This window comes from Ursus maritimus, unplaced genomic scaffold (genome assembly GCF_017311325.1).
Source record: "Ursus maritimus isolate PB19 unplaced genomic scaffold, ASM1731132v1 scaffold_14, whole genome shotgun sequence".
Classification (NCBI taxonomy): Eukaryota; Metazoa; Chordata; class Mammalia; order Carnivora; family Ursidae; genus Ursus; species Ursus maritimus.
Genome location: NW_024423786.1, coordinates 29,497,081 through 29,514,742, shown reverse-complemented (window position 1 = coordinate 29,514,742; position 17,662 = coordinate 29,497,081). Strand labels below are relative to the sequence as shown.

Here is a 17,662-nt window from a genome sequence, read left to right as displayed (position 1 = left end):
TTTAAAATTTATTCAGTTGAATTTTTGTTATTTAACACCAGTATCAGAGTATGATGTTTTTAATGTTCACAGAAAATGGAGATTAGCAGGTCCCAGTGGTATAAACGGGCACAGCATCATGTACAAACAGTCTTCATAAATGCATCTTAACCAAACGCACCCTGGGTTGAGGATGGCCACAATTCACTCCCATTGTGAAGCATCCTGCATTTTTCACTTCTTTCTTGCTCTGAATCTCCTATGCTTATAATACCCATACAGCATCCCTCATTTCTAAATCAGAAGGATAAGCACCTGCAGCCACAGGAGGGGAAGTGTAGGATCTCATGCCTGTAATATTTTTCAGACAGAAAACACTCTCCCAATGCCTCTACCCGGGAGATGGTAAACTACTCTGACATCTCAGCTGTTGCCCCTCCAAGCAGATTCACACACCTCTTGGCTAACACCCCCTTTGGGCAGGCATCGAATCCTGTTTACAGTTATTCATTATGACTGGCTATACACAGATAGTGCCTTTGGTGTCAAACCGAATGGCCCTGTAGACCCCTAGCCCAAGAGAGGGGGAAGATACAGACACACATTAAATAAGACACAGGCAGAAACATAGCATCCACTTCCCTGATATGGAAAGAGACTGAAGCTGACTTGCTAGAGTTTCCTCCAGAGCTCCCGTGTGGGGAGGCCCAGAGCAAGCAGAGCGGGATCAAAAAAATCTGAGTTGCTTTGGGACCAGAAAGCTTGCCAGAAAGCTTCTGTGGGTGTCTGCAAGCAAATATGCTAGCAAGAAAAAGGAGAACTGTTTTGCAGGGGAATCATCCTGAACCAGAAGGACGAAGATGCATGCTAAGTGCCAGGGCGTGTTCCTGAATCTCCGAGCAAGTGCGCACCTAGCGTGATTCCACGCAGCTCTCTGTGAAAGAATCACTCCAAGAACACAAGGTGGAGAAATGCCTTTCACCATCTGTAATAATCTAAATGGGGAGTCATGGAAGGGGGGAGATAATGACATAAAGAGACGGCCTCCAGGCCTCAGAATCCACCATATTGAACACTCTGTGTTTAAACAAGGAGAACTCGCATTTCCTCAAAAGGCATTTAGACACAGTCCCATAATTGGGAGTGAATCTAAAATCTCTAGAAAGAGCGGCACATGTCCCCACTGACACAGCTGTATTGAAAAATCAACCCATGGCTCTAAGGGAAATGAGAAAACACAACTGGTGATTTCTAGCAAGGCATCCAATCTTCATTTTTGTGATCCCTCAATTCTCAGTTCAAGTATAAACAGACTTTTTTCCCCCTGAAGTAGGAAAAGGATTAAGTAGGCAGGACGCTTTCTGAGTTCTGTGTAGCATATGTTCATAAGCTTTCCTTTTGTAGCATTTATGGATTCATTCTGGAGTAGGGTTAAGCTGGAGCAAAGCAATTTGGCATGCTTGCATTTGCTTTATCGGGAGAAGCAAGTGCATGCAGTCTGCAGGGGCCACCCTGACCTGAGCCGCAAAGAAGCTTCCTGGAACCCTGAGGGGGATGCTGATTATTTTCCTTACAGGGATGCTCAAGCTGAGCCTTCCTCCTTGCAAAACAATAAATGAGCTTCATGCAAATCACCCTCAGGAAAGTGGTGGCCCAGGGGACAAGAGTGATCATTATCACGTAAACTTAATTTCTGACCAACTCCAACAATCACCCTGCAGTATCTGCACGGCCACACAACCTCGGGGTCAGCATTCCAATCCGTCCCAGCCTAAGGACCACCTTCAGTGACAGATGTGACTTCCCAGTCTGTACACCCGCTTCTACAGGCCACATCCCCATGGCAGAATCCAGGGCCGCTCTTAATGATGGTGTAGTAGAAAAATTTTCAATGTTCACAATGCAAATTTAAAAAGCGATACTTATAATTTTTTTTAAGTGGAAAAAGCAGTACATACCTTTTTTTTAAGAAACATATCTACAAAAAACACTGACTGGAAAGAAAGACCCCGGAACGCCATAGGTGGTCGTCTCTGGACAGTAGGATCTTGAGCAATTTCTACTTTCTTCTCTTTTGCAGATCCATTTCCCAAATAAACCAAAATGCAAGTGTATTATTTTTGTAATATGAATAAAGTGATTATAAAGTGGTTTAAAGATACAGACTGGCATTTACAAAAGAGTTTTTCATCTGCAAAACAAAGAAGGATTTCCATCAAAATAATATAATTGACCTGCACCATTAAGAAAGAACTACCACAGATCTCATGGTCTCCTTTGCTATTATCACCATCACTAACTACTTTGTAAGTACCCACTGTATGCTGTGCCTGGCAGTAGGCATCAGTACTCAACAAAGTAACTCAGGTAATAACTAAATTATTTACATCACTGGGATCCTCCCAGGGTTGTTTAAGTTGGAGAAACAGAAAAACAGCATTTACAAGAGTATTAATCCATGCACCTGCCCTGCACTGCACCTTGTCAGAGAATCTCTCCCAATCCTGCTGAGAGGGATTAAGTAGAATTAAGTAGGCAGCCAGCCAGGCAGACCCTGGGCCCAGACCACAGCTGACTCCAGCAAGTGTGAGCACCTGACCTTGATCAAGCTACTCAGATACCTGCCCCCAGGGAAGAGGAGCTGGAGAAATTCCCGTCAGTCTCTATCCACCCCTTAAAAGGGAGAGAGGGAACATCAGGGACAGTCAAGGTGGACCGGCTACACAGAGCAGAGCAGCCAGTGTGCAGGGAGAAGCAGTGCGAGAGAATGTACAGCCAGAGTTAGTCATTGTGCTTTAGGATGGAGACAGTGAGAGTCAGTGTGGTTTATCCATTTACCGCTTCTGCTCTAGGGGGTTAACCGCTTCCTGGTCCGATGCCTCAGAAGCCTCTCAGTCCAACCTGCCCTCAAATCGTAAGCTAGCTGGTTGTCTTAGAGCAAATACCCTATCTTTTTTTTGTTTTTGTCGCTGTTTGTTTTTAAAAACAAATGATTCTGAACCAACAGGTAGTTAGAAAAGGGTCAAAACTATGAGCCCTCTTTCCTCAGTCTGTACGGCTGATTCTCTGCCCCCTTGCCCTTCCTTTAGTGCTCATCTAAAACGTCATAAACTCAAGCCCGTCCAGACCACCACATATGAAGAGGTCTGTTCTGTTTTGCCTCCTGTTGCAATAAGACTTAACTTTTAGTTATATATGTATTGTTTGTTTAATAGCTGTGATCTGTCTCCCTCCCTAGATGTAAAATCATCAAGAGTTTCTTGACCTCCCGGCATATTTCAGGAGGTCAGTGGTGTTGAAAGCATCAGTTAGTCAAGTACATTAGTACATATTCGTTCATTCAATATACAAATAATCACTGAGCACTTAACATTTGCAAAACTTGGTCCTTTCTCCATTAAGAACTAATGATTCAAAGAAGGATATTAGGTATATATGCAAAGACAAGAAACGTCCACACCGCTGAGGGCCCACCCAACTCTTGTGCCTTGAAAGTAAAACCTCAGTTTTATTGGAGTGTCCTCCCTCCACAAAGCCATGTACCCAGGGATTAACCCAACTCAGGGGTAAATCCTGATTAGTTCAAAGCAGAAAATGGGTTACAGTTGCTCGGATACCAGCTCTTTAGCCCCTAAGGCAGCCAGGCAAAAAGGGTAAAGACAGTCAGAGCCCCCAGTCACACCCCCAACACACGCACATGCACACACACACACACCCATCCACCAGCCACCTCCAGATATAAACAGCCTCATGGGGCGCCTGGGTGGCTCAGTCGTTAAGTGTCTGCCTTTGGCTCAGGGCGCGATCCTGGCGTTCTGGGATCAAGCCCCACATCAGGCTCTTCCACTGGGAGCCTGCTTCTTCCTCTCCCACTCCCCCTGCTTGTGGTCCCTCTCTTGCTAGCTGTCTCTCTCTCTCTGTCGAATGAATAAAAAAAAAAAAAAAAGATATAAGCAGCCTCATCTGTTTACCAGACGTGCTGACCAAATGTTATCATTTTCTAGGTATACCCCAACAAGAACAAATTTAGATTGGAAAGCACCAATGTAAGCCAATCAAGGTAATCCCATCCCATGTGCCAGTGTCTGATTTAAGAAGGAGTATGTGGCTGCAATCTGCCAAATGTAACCTAAGGAGAAGCCTGCTAGAGGGATTACAGGAACGCTCCCAATAAGGGATACAAAGAACAAATAGTCTCCAATGCCAATGGATGCTACCATATGTCCAGGTGACTCCCCAGAATGAAGCAGCCACCTTAGAACCATTAAGGCCGCCAGTCTGAGGACCAAGTCAAAACAATGAAGATGGCAGAGGAAAAAAGCAAGAAATTTAAGACCTGAATGACATTGTTCAGCCACCATATTAACACAACCTAGACCTGCCCCCTTGGGATATCTTGTTCCTTGAGATAATTCATTTTCCTTATTCTGGTGGCTTTTATTTTGTGTTCAAATATAAGCTGATAAAGAAATTCACAAAATAATTGACAATACTTAGCAATCTGTCAACAGCTTAGTGCTCAAAATCCTCTCCCTGCTGCACAGTGACAATTGTCAAAGGCACCCTGGTGGGTCCCCAGTTGCTTGGCACCAGGGAAAAGTGGATTGAGGTTGGATTCCAGACATTCAGAGCCCGGGTTCTATAATGCCTTCCAATCAATCATGACATCCATGGGACTCAGCAGGTAGACATGGAGAGGGTTGGAAGCTTTTTTTTTTTTTTTTAAATTCCCTTATTGTTTAAACTATTTTGAGTTGACTTTCTGATTATCTGCAGCCAAAAGCATCTTCACTGATAAATCTATCTTCACATAATTAGCAACAAATTTATGTGACCTCCTTTGAGCAAAAGACTCAGGAGAAAATGGTGCAGAGATTCATGGTTCTGCCCACATTCCTCCAAATCTACAGATGATGGGTCTTAAGTGAATTTCTCCCTAAAAAGGAAGACAATTGAAATGCCAGGAAAGGAATTAACCATGTGATCATCTGACACTCTCTCCATCGTGAGAGTCATAAAACTCACCACAAATGCTGATAACATCACCTTGTCTCAGTGGTGGGCAGCATATTTTAAGGATACCAAGTGGTACATTTTGTTATCCCTCCTGTATATTCCTCTTTCTTATCTCAAGAACTTCAACAGAGCTTGCATTCCCTTTGTCCAAATGTAGAAAGTACTAGAAGGCACTCTCTAACCACCCCCACCCCCGGAAATCTGGCCCCTACTAAGGATTTTGCTTTCATGGAAGGGTATGAGCTAGACACCAGCAAAAAGGACAGGGATAAAACCAAGATTGGAGTTTGTTGTTTAAAACTGTTCTGTTTCTGGGGCGCCTGGGTGGCTCAGTCGTTAAGTGTCTGCCTTCAGCTCAGGGCATGATCCTGGATCCCTGGGATGGAGCCCCACATCAGGCTCCTCCGCTGGGAGCCTGCTTCTTCCTCTCCCACTCCCCCTGCTTGTGTTCCCTCTCTCACTGGCTGTCTTTCTCTCTGTCAAGTAAATAAACAAAATCTTTTAAAAAAAAAAACTGTTCTGTTTCTTTTAATCTTTTTTACGTGTAATACTATTGGGGAGAAACTAGAGGTTTTCTAGTTCCTTAAAGTAGTGGAGGCTAGCACCCTGTTCCCAGGCAGATCTTCAGGGAGGTCACAGGACTTTTGATGGGGATGGTGAGGAGATGCTGGGAAAATGAATACTGAGTCTCTGAAATGGAAAGGAGCCCAAACTCCTTTGGAGAGACACCACAGAGCCACCTAATACTCCATGGACAAGAAACCTCCTAGAGGGACCAGCATGGACTAAGGAACAGAGGGCCTTTTCTTGAATGTTCTGTTTCATCAATGTCCTCTCTTTGACCCACTGTTTCTGAAAGGTCCAGGAAACATTTGTTTACCAAATATTTACTCTTTTTCATTTCCCTGTGAATTACACTCCTTCTCTTTAAAGTCCCAAGCCCTACCCTCTTCTCCTTAATTCATATATCTCATTTTACCCGACTATCTTCAGAGTTTCAATAAGTATGTGGATTCTCCGTATATATGAAATCAAATGTGTTTCTCTCCTGTTAATATGTCTCATGTCAATCTGATTCTTAGTCCAGCTAGAAGGTCCTTGGAGGAGACAGGAAATTCTTGCTCCTCACATGTGCTATGGCAGACATGCCGCACTTCTGAAACGCCTTGAAGATGAAACCTCACAACATTTTGAGAAAAAAAATAACCAAGTAGGCATGTCTGCATGATTAAAATTCAGGTAGGCAACATTCAAAGCAATTTTTCAAAATTAAACCTTTAAATCAGAATGCAAACTCAGTTTGTATTTTTAATTGGCTTGACATGTCGTGAGCTCCCAAAGGACACATCACCAAGCCAAACTCCCACTAGTTATTCAATATATTCCCGCAAGTCCTGCTACGTTAAAAAAAAAAAAAAAAAAAAAAAAAAAAAAAAAAAAGGAAAATTAACTGTAAGATAGACAGTTCCAGGATGGCTGGTGAACACTACTGAATATTTTCAAAAAACACTCAAATAAAAGGCAACAATAGAACGCTTTTATTTTAATTCTCGCTAAATAATGCCACACCCATTCATGGGAAAGAGTATATTTCTCTCAATGGCTGGGAATTACTGAAGACTGAATATAAAGAAAACAAGTGCCCTATATGCGTGGCACTTTAAGTAGTTGAGATTCCCAAACAATACAAAAGCATTTTCAAGTCACACGTGGGATATGAAGTGAAAATGTTCTTGGAGGAAATCTTCTCTAATAATACTTACCTACTTCAGAGGGTGCTGGGAAGCTCTATTAACACCAACAGAATACTTTCAGATCTTCAAATAAAACGACTATAGAAATGCAAAGTATTATTATTATAGTTCTGAAATAATTTCACACCTAGGGATGAGAAAACCCCAGGCCAAATTTTACTGCTTCTCTCCTGCCTGATAAACAAGAAATGCCACAAGCATGGGAGGAAGGGGGGGGGGGTGGAAATCAAATAGAACAAAGACAGCAAAGTTTCTCCTTTACTTGAGCTTTGTATTCCCCCTAGATGTCATTTTAGGGGACTCAGAAAAAATGAGTCCCTTTAAGGTCAGGGTTAAGTAGAGAGACAGTGTTCTTATTGCTTTTTTACCAGATAAAGTATCAACCAACTGAGGTGAAAAAAATACCCTTGTCCACTTCTGTGGGGCACAGTTCCTCCCAAAGCACTGTCCAAACTTAAAAATGGCTGGATAAATTATTACCTGAATCACCCACCAGTGCGATCTCACCTAGGAGGTCAAAAAGCAGCTGCTTTAACAGACACCGGGGTTTTTCCTTAGCTACCGAGAGCACAAGACTCATTTGTTGCTGCTGATGGAGGTGGTGGTGATGACGGTGGTGGTGGTGATGATGTTGATGATCATGACAGTGAGGATGGTGATTGCGGTAATGATAGGATATAGAACAGAAGTTCTCAAACCCTGCTGATCAATGGAATCACCTGTGGAGCTTTTTATAACTACAGATTTGTGGTCCCCATCTCAGACCTACTGATTCTGAATCTGAAAGATAGACCTCAAGTTTTGTTTTGTTTTAACAGAGCCATTAGGATAACAACTGAAGTGACAGTGTTTGTAACAATGTCATGATTAAGAATGTGGGCTTTGTAGACAGACTAGCTGGTATCTAATCCCAATTCTGACCCTTACTAGCTGTGTGACTCTGGGCAAAATACTTGAGCCTCAATTTACACATCCATAAAATGGAAATATAAAATGTATATATTGTAGGCTATATAATAGCCTATAAAATGTAGACTATTACTACCTACACCTCATAAGGTAGATGCCTAGGAAAGAAGGCAAATTTTGAAAGCATATGTTAATTTCAAGGAAGACCAAAAGTTACACATTAAAGAACACATTACTAACCAGACCAACATGATAATGTAAGTATTACATACCGATTTAAACAAAAATTGTGCTATAATTATGTTAGGGGGCTGTGGGGACCAGAAGCGATGAGTGGGGCGTGTCTAAAAACTATTGCTAAAATCGATACAGTAGGATAAGCACATTATTTGGCAAGAGATTAAACACCGATAGTATCAGAGTTGAAAGCTGCCAGTTGTGGGGCGTGGGTTGGAAGGGTGGGAGAAATGCAGGAGGGGTTAAGTGTTGCAGTTTTTCAATATTTGCTTCTTAGCACTGTGTTATTCAAACAATGTGGATAGGTTGCTTTGATAAAAATAAAAGTGAATTTTAAAAGATAATTCATAACATTCATAATATTGGATGTCTTTATATACCAGGGTTACCATAAGGTTTTCCAATTTACCAAAATTTGCTCTTCAAAAAACTGATTGACAGAATCCTTCCAACTATACCACCAAAATGTCCAGGTGCTGAAAGTTTACAATAACCATTTACTATGGCCCCAGCACACTGTAAGTCCTAAGAAGACATTTGCTGAATTAAACTGAGAATGGCAGAAAGAAACACAAAGAAAGAAGTTCCTCTGTGCAATCGAGGTCACATCAGGAAAGAGCCAAGAGCCTCGCCTGGGGTATTGGAGGTGAATTTAACAAAGGGTGTGGGCAAGGTTAAGGGAAGCCAGAAGGGACAGTCTGGGACCGGGGAGTTAGCACAAATCAAACTGTTGCATGCCAGACTTAAAGGGGCAAAAGGGAAGGGGAAGTTCTCAGACAGTGGAAAGAGCTCCAGCTGCAGAAGAAAGGCCCACGGCAGGAACTGCGGCCCTCCTTAGCGGGATATAGCCACTGCCAACTGCATTGCTGCATGGAAGGTGGGGAATAATATTCCCAAGTCACATTCTCGGATTTTCACCCAGTACCTTCCACTGGCTAATTCAACAGAAAGCTAGAGAGCAAGGAAGACCAGGGAATGCTGACAATAGAGGGTAGCCTCTGGGGGCTCAGAGCCTTTCAGTGGAGCAAGGAGCTGGAGGCACAAACGGAATGTCCAGCACAAGCACCAGGCAGAGTTTTATTTTTACTTTTGTTTTTTTAAATTTATGTCCCTTTTCTACTCAGCTAGCTAGCTAGCTAGCTAGATAGATCCCTTGATTTTTCAACCTGTTTAACATAAATGGCATCATCACCATCATCATCACCATCATCCACTGATGCTATGCAGCACTTGACACCTGACTAAGCACTTTCACATACATTATCTTTATATCATCAGAACACCTCAATGCAGGCTACCAACAGCAGCACCCAAACTAGAAGGCACATTTCCTAACATGTCAGCTAAGGCTCTTTCCACCACACAAGGCAGTCATGCTACTTATTCACAGTAGGAGCGCAAAATTGATGTTCCTGTGAAAAATTCATTAACCAACTTTGTTCTAGGCACCGCACAGAACACAGAAGTAGTCAACAAACAAGACACAAGGGGAAAACAGAGCGCACTTGCCCATTCCATTCTCAAGAAACCACGAGGAATGGCAGAGATGGAAATAACTGAGTTTTCAATCACATTGTACACATCATTGAAACGAAGGTGTTCAGTAGGACAAGGCAAGTGTTCAAAAGAGGAATAAAAAATTCAGGGAAAAGAAGAAAAATATGTAACGAGTTTTGTTTGGGGAGGCTGGAGTAGGTGGAAGGAAATCACAGTCCCTTCACAAACCTCAGGCCGCAGAGAGAGCAGGGCCCCAGAAACTGGAGCAAAGACCTCTCTGCTTCTCTTGCCATTTCCAGCTCTACCCCCACATACCCACACATCCTTTGAGAGCTTAGAGAAGCAGCCAGAAGTGACTTCTCTCTACCAAACACAAGAGTAGTGGGAAGTCCAGCAAAATGGCCTGCTTTTAAAATACTAATTGAGAACTCTGCACCTTTTATAACCTACTGCAAAATGTTCAGGTACTTACACATGACAGAAGAAAGTAATGAACAGTATTTAATTGTAAGCCTCCAAACATTCCCCATTTATTCCAAATCTAGCTCCCTAATGTGTCAACTACTCAACCACTTAGGCTTCTGTGGTTCCAAGACTGAAGCCAGTTGGCTAATTTGAGGAGAATTATTGGAAGGAAACTAGGGGCTCATTGAATCCTTGGGAAATAAGCCTAATTTTCCACTGGAAAATAAGGCTAAGCAACCATCATTTGCCAAGACAGACATGGAGACTAGGGAATGGGAACTGCTAAGGTGGCCCCACAGTAGGTATTTTCAGAGCAGAATGCCCACCGGGAGAAGGAGAATCCCCTAGCTCAAGATTCAAATCACACATGAACACCCACTTAACCAAGCTAGTGATCATGCACCCGTCCCTAAGCTGAGTATAGGCTCCTGAGAAGGGCCCCTGGTTACAGTTCCACTGATCTAACCACATCAAAAGGAAATCAAGGTGCTGTTAGGAAGGAAAATAGGTACAAGACAGGGAAGGAAAGGGGAAGGGGGAGAAGTCCCTCTACGCTTGCCAAGCCTTTCTTCAAAAATTCCTTAAGAACCTAACTACCTAGCAGTTAGATCACTATTTCTTAAGGCTATATTAACTAGTAATTGTCTACACACAGCCAAAGAAAGTGTTTACCCTGAGGCCTACAAAACTTCACCCTGACAACTTTTTACTTCCAGAGGCTTCACTTCTCACTTTACCTAAAAGCTATATTTTCCTCTGATTCCTAAAGACAAAGCAGAATTTGTCCTTTAGTACTGGAAACATCAACCTGAAGCTTCCAAAATGCACAGACTTCTCAAAATGTCTAATGAATAAATTCAGAAGGATGCTGATTTGATGATAATGATGATGACGGTAATATTAACAAGAGCAGCAGCAACTAACATCTACTGAGGAGTTGTCACGGGCCAGGACCTGTTCCAAGCCCTTAATACCTAATAATTCATTTGACCTTCACAACAACCTTATGAGGAAAACAATATTATTACCTCCATTTCACGAACTAGGAAACTGAGATGCAGAGGGGGTACAGAATGTGTCCATGGTCCAACAGCTCATAAAAGCCAACCCAGGAATAAATCCATGTCTGACTCCAAAATACCAACTTAACAAGGGATTTTCTTTTCTTTTCTTTTTTTTTTTTTTTTAAAGATTTTATTTATTTATTTGACAGAGATAGAGACAGCCAGCGAGAGAGGGAACACAAGCAGGGGGAGTGGGAGAGGAAGAAGCAGGCTCATAGCAGAGGAGCCTGATGTGGGGCTCGATCCCATAATGCCGGGATCACGCCCTGAGCCAAAGGCAGACGCTTAACCGCTGTGCCACTCAGGAGCCCCAACAAGGGATTTTCATTGCGAGCAGAGGAAATGGACTGTGCCATTTGAAAACATTCTCCAAGAGAAATTGGAGCACCGTAACAGTACCTAAAGGTCACAAGGTTCTGAAGATTGCCACATCGTCACCAGCTCCAATAATTTATGAGAATTTATCCTAAGAGATTATCAAGCACTGCTTTATTCCAAGATGCAGCTCAGTGGTCCAGAGATGTGTAAGTTATATGGCTGAAAACCATCAGAGAAAAATTCCACATCAACCAGCCTTCATGAACCAGAGTTTAGTCATCCCAAAGCAGATCCTCAAAATGGTGTTTTTATAGCTCATGTTTTGATCATTCAAAAGAAGTTTTCTCCAATTTCCCTGCAAAATTCTTTTTCACCCTCAAAACAAACATTAAAAATTCAGCCCCAGAAGTAGATTTGTCATAAAGTTAGGAATAACTTAAAATATAAGGTAAATCAAAATGGCTTTTCAACTTTAACTAAAGTGGTCACGGTCATGATTGCTGTAATAAAAACGACAGGAAAAAAACCTAAAATTGTCAAAAACATAATTGATGATGAAAACAAATGTAAAATTATGGCATATTTCACCCTGGCCACCAAAGACTCTTGATGAAACTGCAGCCCTATAATTCCCCAGAATGAATTCTTTAAATTAAAATACTTCATGCAGAACAGAAATTAAACAATGAATCAAAGAACAATGCTGTACAGCGGTATGCTTATAAATATACCTAGCAAAGAGGAAACAATTACATTTTTCCATGTAAAAACCAATGCGATTGTAATGTTTCACAGAAAGCTGATAGGTACTTTTCCCATTGCTTCGAACTTGGAAGTTCATTTCCTGTAACTCACTTAGGGTCCACAGAGACTGGGCAGAATGAAATTAGCTACACCAAACTGGCTGGCCTTCTCCTTTCTACAAAACTAGCTTCTCCTCGCAACTGCACAACTGACTTTCATGATAAATTTCATCCAACCCAATTCAAATGCCACTCTGCATTTTAGTTTAAATGCTTTATTTGGCCAGCTGGTTTTATTTAACCATCGACTAGAAGCGGTACAAGTGCATTCTTTTTCCAGCTAGCATTAATCTTAGTAAACTTAGCTCCATTGGAATGTCTTAACTGCTGAGAAGAAAGCAAAAGTCAGCAAGCATACAATTGCATTTGGCTACCCTCAGCACATCATTTTATTTCCTCCTGCTCTCTGCTAACTATTGCTCAGCACTTTTGCCTAAGAGGGAGGACAAGCAGGTGGTTAAGGAAGTTGTCCTGTCAGCTGTATCTTTAATCCGAGTGTTTAAATCTCTGAATAAAAGAAAAATCAATGTTGTAAAGGCAATGTTTGTCAAGGCCATGTAATAAATACACTTACCTTCACAGACTGTTCTCAATGGATTTTCCTTCTTCGCTGAGCTTCAAAGCTACAAAGAGATAAAAACGAAAGTAGGGAGTTATCTGCGAGTAAAACACCAACCGTTTTCTCTCCGTGTCTCTAAGGAGAATTGCCATATGCCATGGTATGTGGCCCTGGCCAAGTAACGCGGGCCTCAAACCTCCCTCACAAAAGGCCAATAAAAAACTGTCATCAAGTAAAAACAGCACGCACATCTGGCCAGAACTCAATCACACACACCGGTCAGATGGACAGTCAAATCTTTTGGGGTGTGAACTCCTCAACAGCGTGGGAACGGCTTGTGAAGTGCAAAGATGCAAGTCCAATTAAACGTTATGCAGCACACTCACTCTGACTGAGCATTTTATGTTCTTACTTATTTCATTGTCATCTTTCTTACACACTCTATTTCCATTTCTCTGAAAAAGTTTTACATGGGGGAGCCTGTTCCACTTCTATGAGACGCATAGTCCTTCCAATGCGGACTGCACCACTTGCCCCCATGAGTACACAGATGCAAGCTGACAGGTACTGTCCCCATTCCCAAGGTAGAGAGAAACTCACAAAGCCCAGGAAGCCCCACTCGGCATTTCAAATCAAAACTTGACATGTTAAATTAAGCTCCCTGTGATCAAAATATTCCATGTACTGGACACACACGGGTCAACACGGTAAGAGATGTGGTAAATGAGAGTCGTTAAGCAATACTGGAGATCCCCCCCTTATTGGAGGTCTTACTTTCCATGGTTTCAGTTAGTGGCAGTCAACGGTGGTCTGGAGCAGATGATCCTCCTTCCGACAAACTGTCAGAAGGTCAATAGTAGCCTCACGCTACTTGCCAGCCTACGTCATTCCCCTCACTTCATCTCATCACGTAGGCATTTTATCATCTCATGTCATCACATGAAGAAGGGTGAGTACAGCACAGTAAGATATTTTAAGAGAGAAAGACCACATTCTTCACATAATTTATTAAAGAATATTGTTCTGCTCTAATTTATTAGTAGTTATTGTTGTTAATCTCTTACTGTGCCTAATTTATACAGTAAACCTTATCACAGTTTTACACACACACACACACACACACACACACACACAGGGTTCAATACCCTCCACAGTTTCAGACATCTGCACTGAGGGTATCAGAATGTATCTTCAGTTGATATGCAGGGGACTACCGTCATAATAATATTTCAAGGGGCTGATATAACATCAGTACGTCATTACTCATATGGTGCCTCCATATGGTCAAAACTAATTGGAATATTCCTCTTTCTGTCATTCTTGGCTAGGTCCTAACATCTAATAGTGCAATAGTTGGGAATGGCCAACTAATTCATGGTTTTCCCATGGTTCTTTTTCTTTTCCTTCAATGTCCTAAGTACCCGCTTTAGCCCATTAACTGCTGATGCTTGATCACTAAAGACTAAGACCAGACTTGTGGGCTGTGACATAAATCCCGCAATAGTAATGCAGGACATAAAGCCCCTCCATGAGACAACATCAGAAATTTCCCCTTCCCGTTATATGAATTGCAATAGAGTTGGGAGAAAAATAATTTGGGGAAAACTACATAAAATAGTATAATATTGCATTTTGTAAAATATGAGACACTTATGATCTGACAACATAGAGGCTGACCTGTATGCCTTTCCACTTTAAACACATAGAAATGTTAAGCAAAATATGGTGATAATTTAAATACATATATACCCAAATACCCAAGCTCAGAGAAAGGTAAAGACAAATATGAAAAGATAACGAATGGAAATTTTCTAGAATGAGACATGAATCCTCTTGAAAAAAGCACACCAAGACCTCAGCAAGATAAATAAAAGCAAATCCACAGGTAGGTACATTAGAAAGAAACCACAAAACACCAGAGATAGAAAGTCTTAAAGTCAACCAGAGAGAAAAAACAGACTCCTTGCAAAACAACTTGTCATTAGCAAAAATAAAAGCAAAACAGCAATGGAATAACATGTTCAAAGTACTAAGGGGAAAAAAAAATTCAACAAAAATTCCATAGCCATGCTAAACCAATTATCATCCAAGAACGACAGAGAAATAAGGACATCTGGGGGAGGGGGGAAGGATTGTTTTCTCCTCATAGTAGTTCACTTTTTCTGAAAGAAATACTAAAAAGCACACTTGAATAAAAAGGAATTGACCCCAGATGGAAGGAATGAGGAGCAAAAGGCAATGGAAAGTAAAGACATTAGCAAGCATGATGGTAAATCTAGTAAATTTAATAATAAATAATGGGTATTGAATAATAATTACTAAGCCTTGGTTGTAAAATCCAACAACAACAATAACGACCAATTTTGGGGGTTTGCAAATAAGGTGAAATGAGTTGTTGGCTGCAATTATATGTCATAAAGGAGGGGAATAAATTGCTTAGAAGGAAGAGACAGATACTGATTAAACTGTTGAAGATAGGCATTAAAGTTACTGACTAACTTGTTAAGGATAACCAGCATTTCTTTCTCATTGGATGTAGTCAAAGACATTTGCATATATGCTCACAAAGATGCATACAAAAATGTTGAGAGCATCATTGCTAGAACGCCAAGAGATACTGAAAACAACCCAAACATCTATCAACAGTACAATGAATACATACATTTTTACAGCCTTACAATGAAGTATTATACAGCTTTGAAAAATCAATGAAACAGTCACACATATCAACATCTATGCCTCTCAAAAATGATTTTATAAAACAAAGAGCAAGTCACAGAAGACTATATCTATCATTCCATATACACAACATGTTCAAAAGGGTAAAAATACATACTATCTTGTTTAAGAATATAACATGTAAGTGGCAAAACCATAAAGAAAAGCAAGGGAATGATTTACACAGAATTCAGGCAACATTTAGCTTGGGGGGAAAGATTCTAGACTATGGTGATGCTCTATTTCTTGGCCAGGGAAGAGGTATCTAGATGTTTAGTTTATTATATATTGTATTATAATAGAATACAATACAATAAATGACTATAGATATACACTTCCAAAAATTATTTTGTATGTATGGTCTATTTCACAATTTTAAAACACATAAGAGTAATCACCAAAAGAATAGAAACGTCCAAACCAACTGAGGGAACAATATAAAGAACAGAAAACTCAGCCATTTCTCTACAGAAGATTGGAATGGAAGCAGGCAAGAAGCAAAGGAAAGCAGAGTGAGTAGAAAATACCAAAGAAAATATTCAAAGTAAGTTCAAATATGTCATGAATCAGAGTGAATGGATTAAACACATCCGTTAAAACAGATTTTTTAAATGGATTTTTTAAAATCTTGCTATATGATGTTTATAAGAAACACATCTAAAACGTAGAGGGAGTTTGAATGGGAAAGTACAGAAAACTATACACCACACAAATAGGAACCAAAAGAAAGCTGGTAGAAATACTACTAGGCAAAATAGAAGTTACCGGTGATAGAATACATATTTGCATCAGCTGTCTACTGCTACATAACAAACTACCCAAGAATTAATGACTGAAAAATAGTAATTTATTGTCTCTACGGTTTCCATGGAACAGGAATTCTGACAGCGTACGGTAAGCCAGCGTATGCAACAATGCCTGAGGCCTCAGCTGAAAGACTTGGAGTTGGGCTCTGGAATCATTGGAAAGCTCATTCCCTCAAATGTTTGCCAGTGGTTGCTGAAGGCTAGCTGAGACCTTAACTGGGGCTATCAGCCAAAAGATCTACATGTGGCTTCTCTACATACCTTGAGTTGCCTCACAACATGGTGGCTGGGTTCCAAAGGCAAGAGTTCCCAGAAGCTATATTCTTTATGGCCTAGGCTTGGAAGTCACATTAATACCATTTACACAGCATTCCAGTGGTCAGGGCAGTCACAAACCCCCATGGAGACTCAAGGAAAGAGAACAAAGGCTCCATCTCTTGGCAGGAGGGGTGGTGGTCAGTGCTCAGTAACATGAGCACATGGGACTGGATAAATGTGTTGGTGTGACCATCTGCCATAGCATTCTTTACCAGTGTGTATGGAACATAAGGAACACCTGACCACATATTACACCATATGAGTAGTCTCGACAAATACCAAAAAAACAGCTATCAAAGTTCTCTGATCACAGTACATTAAAGGTAGATATCAATTACGAAAAGAGATTTTAAACCTATGTTTGAATATTACAATCTTTAGGGCAGTTTCCCTTTCTGAATTGGGGTTGGACAACACCACTGAGTGAATCCCACTGCACAAGGGTCCACATCTGGAGCCCAGATCCCACTTTGGTTGTGGATATATTGCACTTGAGGTGCCTGAGAGATATATATAAAAGAAATGTCCAGGTCGGGAGTTGGACATGCATGTCTGTAGCTCAGACAGGAGGTTTGCGAGCAGTGAGTTATCTGTGCCTCACAACTGTGGTTGTGAGTATGGATGTGGCTGTCCAGGGAGTCGGTACCAAGTAGGAAGGGAAGATGATCCTTGAGGAAGTTGAACATTCAACAGTTGGGTTGAGGAGGATGATGGCCATATAGGAGAGAGAATAGTTGCCAGAGAAGTAAAACAAAAACATTAAGTGTCACCGAAGGTCAAGTAATGTAAGTACTAAAAGTGTCCAGTGTGGGGCCCCTGGGTGGCTCAGTCAGTTAAGCGTCCAACTCTTGATTTCAGGTCCAGTCATGATCTAAGGGTCGTGAGATTGAGCCCTGCGTCAGGCTCTGCGCTCAGCTGGAGATTCTCTCTCTCCTTCTCCCTCTGCCCCTCCCCCTGCTTGTGTGTACTCTCTCTCTCCCCCTCTCTCTCTCAAATAAATAAATCTTTAAAAATTAAAAAATTAAAATGCCCAATGTGAGGGTCACTGAGGAACTCAATGAGGACTTGGACTGGTTGAGACAGAATTCAGTTTGGAGTTGGTTAACAAATATGTGGAAATCATTAAAATGAAGACAAGTAAGGGCAATCCTAGAGATGTCTGGGTGTAAAGGGGAAGAGAGGGAGAATAGCAACAGGAGGAAGATAAAGGACTGAAAGA

The 17,662-nt window shown here is 41.3% G+C and overlaps 1 protein-coding gene across 4 annotated transcripts in view; it reads right to left on the bottom strand.

The window, feature by feature from the left end:
- FHIT (fragile histidine triad diadenosine triphosphatase) overlaps nt 1-17,662 on the bottom strand; it is a 1,380,201-nt gene that overhangs the window by 1,333,716 nt on the left and 28,823 nt on the right. For all 4 annotated transcript variants that reach the window (XM_040628600.1, XM_040628602.1, XM_040628603.1 and 1 more), the window contains exon 2: nt 12,617-12,665. The gene's annotated coding sequence lies outside the window, so the exon portion shown is untranslated. The remainder of the gene's footprint in view (nt 1-12,616; nt 12,666-17,662) is intronic.